The sequence below is a fragment of the Tamandua tetradactyla genome, chromosome 12 (assembly GCF_023851605.1).
Source record: "Tamandua tetradactyla isolate mTamTet1 chromosome 12, mTamTet1.pri, whole genome shotgun sequence".
NCBI lineage: Eukaryota > Metazoa > Chordata > Mammalia > Pilosa > Myrmecophagidae > Tamandua > Tamandua tetradactyla.
The window spans coordinates 13,770,566-13,778,156 of NC_135338.1; the positions used below are offsets into that span (position 1 = coordinate 13,770,566).

Below are 7,591 nucleotides of genomic sequence, written 5' to 3' on the forward strand. Positions count from 1 at the left end.
GAGCCTGTGCTTTCCCCAGGAGAGGGGTGGGGCCCAGCTTAGGTGGAATCCCTCCCTCAAGGAATTCAGAGACTTCACAGGAAAGTCTTTCAATCTGCTGGGTCTCACCCTCAGGGAAAACTGATGCAGGTCACACTTTCCTCCTGAGAGGAGGCCAGCTTGGTCTGGGAAAATCTGACTGGGGTCTATAATACCTAAGTAGACCATTCTAAGGGGGGAAAGGGGGGGTACCATGCAGGCAGGGCAAGAAACAAGAAATCAAGAACCGAAAAATTGGGACAGCGATGGTTGTGGTTTCTGGGAAAGTGAGTGGTCTTTAATGGCACCAGTGAGGCCGGCAGCAAAGTGGGAAGCTGGGAGTTTTGGGTCACGCTACAAAGGAGTTTCTCTGGTTTGGGTTCAGAAATAAGAACGTGAAACAGAAGAAGAGGCATCCTAACCATCTGAAGGTCCATGCTGGGAGTGTCCATGAGAGACAAGACTTTGATTTTTGAAGAAAACTGAAGATTCAGCAAAATTACAAGAAGTTACTGTGGAAGACAAAAAATGTTCAAACCTCACAAGAATCCCAGTTCACAGATCAATATCCTGATCATCTGAAACATCTCTATTTGGAAAGACTTAGAAAGCAACTTCAAAAAGTTGACCAAACTTCCTCTGAAAAACAAGTTGACCAACCCTTGCCAGGACAATGTAGCATTGATCTGGCTTTATCTGAAGAACAATGTAACATTGACCAGCCTCTACCAGACAGCCAAAGTACCAAAACAGTAAATTCCATTGCTACTTCAAAGAAAAATAAAAAGAAAACATCAAATCAAAAAGCACAAGAACAGTATGAACAGGTACAAGCTAAGCATGCTGCTAAGAAACAACTTGAGAGAAGAAAACAAGAGAGAGGAGAAGCTCACAGGCTCTACAAAAAAGAAGAAAATGGAAATGTTCAAAATATTGAGCAAAAAGACTAAAAATGGTCAACCAAATTTGAATTTACAAATGGAGTATCTTCTTCAAAAAATACAAGAAAAAATTAAATAAGACATTTTGTCCTTAATCAAGGGTTAAAATATCTGCTGTCTGTCTCTTAGGTTCCTTTGATTTAATGCATTGGTTTTTAGTTTCCTAGCTGCTAAAGCAGATACCTCACACAGGTTGGCTTAACAACAGGAATTAATTGGCTCACAGTTTCAGAAGCTAGAAGACTTGCTTCTTCCCAGAGTTGGCATCTTCTGGCTGGCCAGCAAACTCTGGGGCTCCTTGGCTTTTCCATCATGTGGCAGTGCACATGGTGGCATCTTCTTTCTCTTCTGAGTTCCATTAAATTCCAACTTTTGGCAACTCCCTGTGGCTTCTCTTTCTGTCTAGAATTTCCTTTACATATAAGAACTTCAGCAATACTGAAGTAAGGTTCGCTTTCATTCAGTTTGGGCATACCTTAACTAATAACATCTTCAAAGGCCCTATTTACAAATGGTTCGCATGCACCAAACCAGGGGTTAGGACCTAAATGTACCATTTGTGGGAGCATGATTCAGTCCCCAGTAGCCTCCTAATAATTGAATAATTTTCTCAACATAAATTCAATTGCTAAGTAAACTAAAATGTCACAAATATATTTGTTCTTATAAAAGAAATTTTTCTATATAAGCTCTACATAATATAATTTCTTTCTTATTTGCCTCTGAAGAAAGGTTGATGTGACTTCCGGAGAAGATGGCGGCTTAGTAAGATGCGCAGGTCTTAGTTCCTCCTCCAGAAAAGCAACTAAAGAAACAGAAACAATACGAAACAGCTCCCGGAGTCACGACAGAGACCAAAAAGACAGCGTACCCCATTCTGGAACGGCTGAACGGGCAGGGAGAATCTGCTGTGGTGAGATACCCAAGGGGCGCGCATTTTCCCGGCCGGGGCGGCTGGCGACTGGGGTCCCCTCCACGCACGTGGCTCCCAGGTCTGACTGGGAACGTTGGATAGCGGGGCCCTCCCGTCACGCTTGGCGTTTCGGGCCAGCTGGGCAATTAGGACCGGCACTCTCCCAAGCCGCGGCGGCCAGCGACCCCAGCCTCCACACGCGGTTTCCTGGGCCGACTGCCGTGCAGACAGACGAGCACCACGAGCGCCACCTACTGGGCAGGAAAAGAAAAACAGAGCCCAGAGATTTCACAGAAAAAGCTTTCAACCAGCTGGGTCCCACACCCAGGGAAATCTGATCAAATGCCCAGACACCAGCAGAAAATAATGGATGACGCTCGGAAAATTGAAGATATGGCCCAGTCAAAGGAACAAACCAATAGTTCAAATGAGATACAGGAGCTGAGACAACTAATGCTGAATATACGAACAGAAATGGAAAAACTCTTCAAAAACCAAATCAATAAATTGAGGGAGGACATGAAGAAGACATGGGCTGAACAAAAAGAAGAAATAGAAAATCTGAAAAAACAAATCACAGAACTTATAAGAGTGAAGGACAAAGAAGAAAAAATGGAAAAAACAATGGATACCTACAATGGTAGATCTAAAGAGACAGAAGCTACAATTAGTGAACTGGAGGATGGAACATCTGAATTCCAAAAAGAAACAGAAACTATAGGGAAAAGAATGGAAAAACTTGAGCAGGGGATCAGGGAACTGAATGACAATATGAAGCGCACAAATATACGTGTTGTGGGTGGCCCAGAAGGAGAAGAGAAGGGAAAAGGAGGAGAAAAACTAATGGAAGAAATTATCACTGAAAATTTCCCAACTCTTATGAAAGACCTAAATTTGCAGATCCAAGAAGTGCAGCGCACCCCAAAGAGAATAGACCCAAATAGGCGTTCTCCAAGACACTTACTAGTTAGAATGTCAGAGGTCAAAGAGAAAGAGAGGATCTTGAAAGCAGCAAGAGAAAAACAATCTGTCACATACAAGGGAAACCCAATAAGACTATGTGTAGATTTCTCAGCAGAAACCATGGAAGCTAGAAGACAGTGGGATGATATATTTAAATTACTAAAAGAGAAAAACTGCCAACCAAGACTCCTATATCCAGCAAAATTGTCCTTCAAAAATGAGGGAGAAATTAAAACATTTATAGACAAAAAGTCACTGAGAGAATTTGTGACCGAGAGACCAGCTCTGCAAGAAATACTAAAGGGAGCACTAGAGTCAGATACGAAAAGACAGAAGAGAGAGGTAAGGAGTAAAGTGTAGAAAGAAGGAAAATCAGATATGATATATATAATACAAAAGCCAAAATGGTAGAGGAAAATATTATCCAAACAGTAATAACACTAAAAGTTAATGGACTGAATTTCTCAATCAAAAGACATAGAATGGCAGAATGGATTACGACCCAGCAATACCACTGCTAGGTATCTACTCAAAGGACTTAAGGGCAAAGACACAGACAGACATTTGCACACCAGTGTTTATAGCAGCATTATCTACAATTGCAAAGAGATGGAAACAGCCAAAATGTTCACCAACAGACGAGTGGCTAAACAAACTGTGGCGTATACCTACGATGGAATATTATGCAGCTTTAAGACAGACTAAACTTATGAAGCATGTAATAACATGGATGGACCTAGAGAACATTATGCTGAGTGAGTCTAGCCCAAAACTAAAGGACAAATACTGTAAGGTCCCACTGATGTGAACCGACATTCGAGAATCAGCTTGGAATATATCATTGGTAACAGAGACCAGCAGGAGTTAGAAACAGGGTAAGATAATGGGTAATTGGAGCTGAAGGGATACAGACTGTGCAACAGGACTAGATACAAAAACTCAAAAATGGACAGCACAATAATACCTAAGTGTAATGTAACTAGGTTGGAACACTGAATGAAGCTGCACCTGAAATATGGTTTTTTGTTTGTTTGTTTGTGTGTTTGTATCTTTTGTTTTTGTTTTTTTCTTTTTCCTTTTTATATATATATATATTATTAGTATTATTATTTTAATTCTCTTCTCTATATTAACATTCTATATCTTTTTCTGCTGTTTTGCTAGTTCTTTTCCTAAATCGATGCAAATGTACTAAGAAATGATAATCATACATCTATGTGATGATACTAAGAATTACTGAGTGCATTTGTAGAATGGAATGATTTCTAAATGTTGTGTTAATTTCTTTTCTTTTTTTTTGATTAATAAAAAAAATTAAAAAAAAAAAGAAAGGTTGATGTGAGGAACTGAAAGAACCATCTGTTTCTTTCAGGCTCAAATGCTCAAATATGTAACATTTTGGTATCAGGAAATTTGTGTGAAATAAAATGCTTGAAAGTTAGGGAACAGAGATTTCAATGACGCATTTCCATGAAATGTTTCAATTTGGTAATCCGCTATTAATGGTTTTAAATTCATTTTAATGATAAGGGAGTAAAAAACTTCCCTTGGGCTTTGTATATCTGTTTTTATTTTGAATTGAATACATGTTGCAGGAAATATATTTAAAGAAGATTTTACTCAGAACTAGGTGCTGAAACTACCTTCCCCCACCTTATAAGGATGTGGCCGTCCTGAAGCAGTTTGGTTTAAGAACTTCAGCTGATATCCCATTCCCTTGAATGGAAGCACATAGCTTATTTGTTGAAGAGCTTTTAAATGGCTATGGAAATGCAGCATTTTCATAGCAAGAATTACGTTTTCCATATCTTGTAGGATCCTATAAACTAAGAACATTGTTACTAGAACCTGTTACTCCTCATGGTACCCTTGTGAGCCAAGAAGAGCTACTGTGATGCTTCTGCTCCTGCCTTGTGTTAACCACCTGGATTCATTGCAAAATGAGAACAGCTTTACTGTAGTCATTACAAGCTAAAGGACTGTACAATAACTGTGATATTTATAACTCATACCATGTAAAATTTTATAATGGTAACAAATGCTGCCTGAAATTAAATTAAGGTTTTAGAGAAAAAAAAAAGAACTGAAAAATTCTGATCTGTTAAACAAAACCCAAGCTAGAGGTCTAGAATAAGCTGAACGGAATGTCAAAGAAAAGATGGACAACAAATTCATCCAGCAAGAAAATCCTAGGTAAAAAAAAAGTGAAAACAACCTCCAGAATAAACTAATTAAGGTAATTAAATGCCTAGATGCCAGCAAAAAATAACTAATCACACTAGGAAAATTGAAGATATGGCCCAGTCAAAGGAACAAACCAACAATTCAAATGAGATACAGGAGTTGAAACAATTAATTCAAAATGTTCAAGCAGACATGGAAAATCTCATCAAAAATCAAATCAATGAGTTGAGGAAGGATATAAAGAAGGCAAGGAATGAACAAAAAGAAGAAGTTAAATGTCTGAAAACACAAATCACAGAACTTATGGGAATGAAGGGCACAGTAGAAGAGATGAAAAAAACAATGGAAATGTACAATGTTCAATTTCAAGAACAGAAGACAGGATTAGTGAACTGAAGGAAGGAATATCTGAAATCCAACAAGCAAAAGAAAATATAGGGAAAAGAATGGAAAAATATGAGCAGAGACTCAGGGAATTGAATGACAACATGAAGTACATGAATATACATGTTGTGGGTGTCCCAGAAGGAGAAGAGAAAGGAAAAGAAGGAGAAAAATTAATGGAGGAAATTATCACTGAAAATTTCCCAACTCTTAAGAAAGACTTAAAATTGCAGATCCAAGAAGTGCAGCATACCCCAAACAGAATAGATCCAAATAGATGCACTCCAAGACACTTACTAATCAGAATGTCAGATGTCAACAAGAAAAAGGGAATCTTGAAAGCAGCAAGAGAAAAGCAATCCATCACATACAGGGGAAGCCAAATAAGACTATGCATAGATTTCTCAGCAGAAACCATGGAGGCAAGAAGACAGTGGTATGATATAGTTAAGATACTGTTCTAGTTTGCTAGCTGACAGAATGCAGTATACCAGAAACAGAATGGCTTTTAAAAAGGAGAATTTAATGAATTGCTAGTTTACAGTTCTAAGGCCAAGATAATGTCCCAATTACAACAAGTCTGTAGAAATGTCCAATCAAAGGTATCCAGGGAAAGATACCTTGGTTCAAGAAGGCTGATGAAGTTCAGGGTCTTTCTCACATCCGAGAGGGCACATGGTGAACACAGTCACGGTTTCTCTCTCAGTTGGAAGGGCACATGGTGAACAAGGTGTCATCTGCTAGCTTTCTCTCCTGGCCTCTTGTTTCATGAAGCTCCCTGGAAGGCATTTTCCTTCTTCTTCTCCAAAGGTCCCTGGCTTGTGGACTTTCTGCTTCTCATGGCTATGTCACTCTTCTCTGCTCTTTCTGAATCTCTTATTCTCCAAAATGTTTCCTTTTATAGGACTCCAGAAACTTGTCAAGACCCACCCCAATGGGTGGAGACATGTTGTCACCTAATCCAGCTTAACAACCATTCTTGACTAAATCACATCTCCAGGGAGATGATCTGATTACAGTCTCAAACATACAGTATTGAATAGGGATTATTCAATCCCTATTATTCATAAAATCCCCCTTTATGAAATGGGGTTTTGATTAAAACATGGCTTTCCTAGGTTCCATACATCCTTTCAAACCAGCAGAGATACTAAAAGAGAAAAACTGCCAACCAAGAATTCTATATTCAGTAGGATTGCCCTTCAAAAATGAGGGAAATGCCAGAGAACCAGGTTTGATTCCCGGTGCCTGCCCATGCCAAAAAAAAGAAAAAAAGAAAAAAAAGAAGAAGAAAGAAAGAAAAGAAAAGGGGGAAAATTAAAACATTTTCAGACAAAAAAACCACTGAGAGAATTTGTGACCAAGAGACTGGCTCTGCAAGAAATACTAAAGGGAGCACTAGAGACAGACAGGAAAAGACGGGAAAGAGAGGTGTGGAGAAGAGTATAAAAATGAAGACTATCAGTAAAGATAAAAAGAAGAAAAATTAGATATGACATATAAAATCCAAAAGGCAAAATGGCAGAAGAAAACCCATAGAGTAATAACACTAAATGTTAATGGATTAAACTCCCCAATCAAAAGACATAGACTGGCAGAATGGATTTTAAAACAGGACTCATCTATATGCTGTTTGCAGGGGACACATCTTAAACCCAAGGATAAACATAGGTTGAAAGTGAAAGGTTGGGAAAAGCTATTTCATGCAGAAGATGGCAGCTTAACAACATGTGCATTTTAGTTCGTCCTCCAGAACAACTACTAAATAACCAGAAACAGTGCAGAACAGCTCTCAGAGCCACGATAGTGACCAGACACACAGCGTACCCCAGTCCGGACCAGCTGGACTGGCTGTGAGCACCCCCCAGAACTGTGAGTTCCCAAAGCTGCTGTGGCCGGCACCCCTTCCCCAGAGGCTGCTTCCCAGAGGGGAAAGGAAAGGACTTTACCAGCAGCAGGGACTGGGCACAATCAAACGCCAATTGTGGAACTAATTAACAAATTCTGACTACTAAAAATAGGCCCCCAGCTTAGGTGAACCTGATCAAAGCGGAGGTTGCTCATTTTTGCCACGGTGCCAAGGGGGCAGGACTGACAGAAAAAGGGGGGGGGAAAAAAGGAGGAAACAGAGGTTTTTGTGGCTGTGTATCTACAAAGGCTTGACTGCCTCTGGATACAGTGGCAGGGC

General features: G+C 39.6%; 1 pseudogene; it reads left to right on the forward strand.

Annotated features, from left to right (window-relative positions):
* The first annotated feature begins 319 nt into the window (after positions 1-319).
* LOC143651226 (thyroid transcription factor 1-associated protein 26 pseudogene) lies at positions 320-1,038 on the forward strand (annotated as a pseudogene).
* Positions 1,039-7,591: the final 6,553 nt, after the last annotated feature.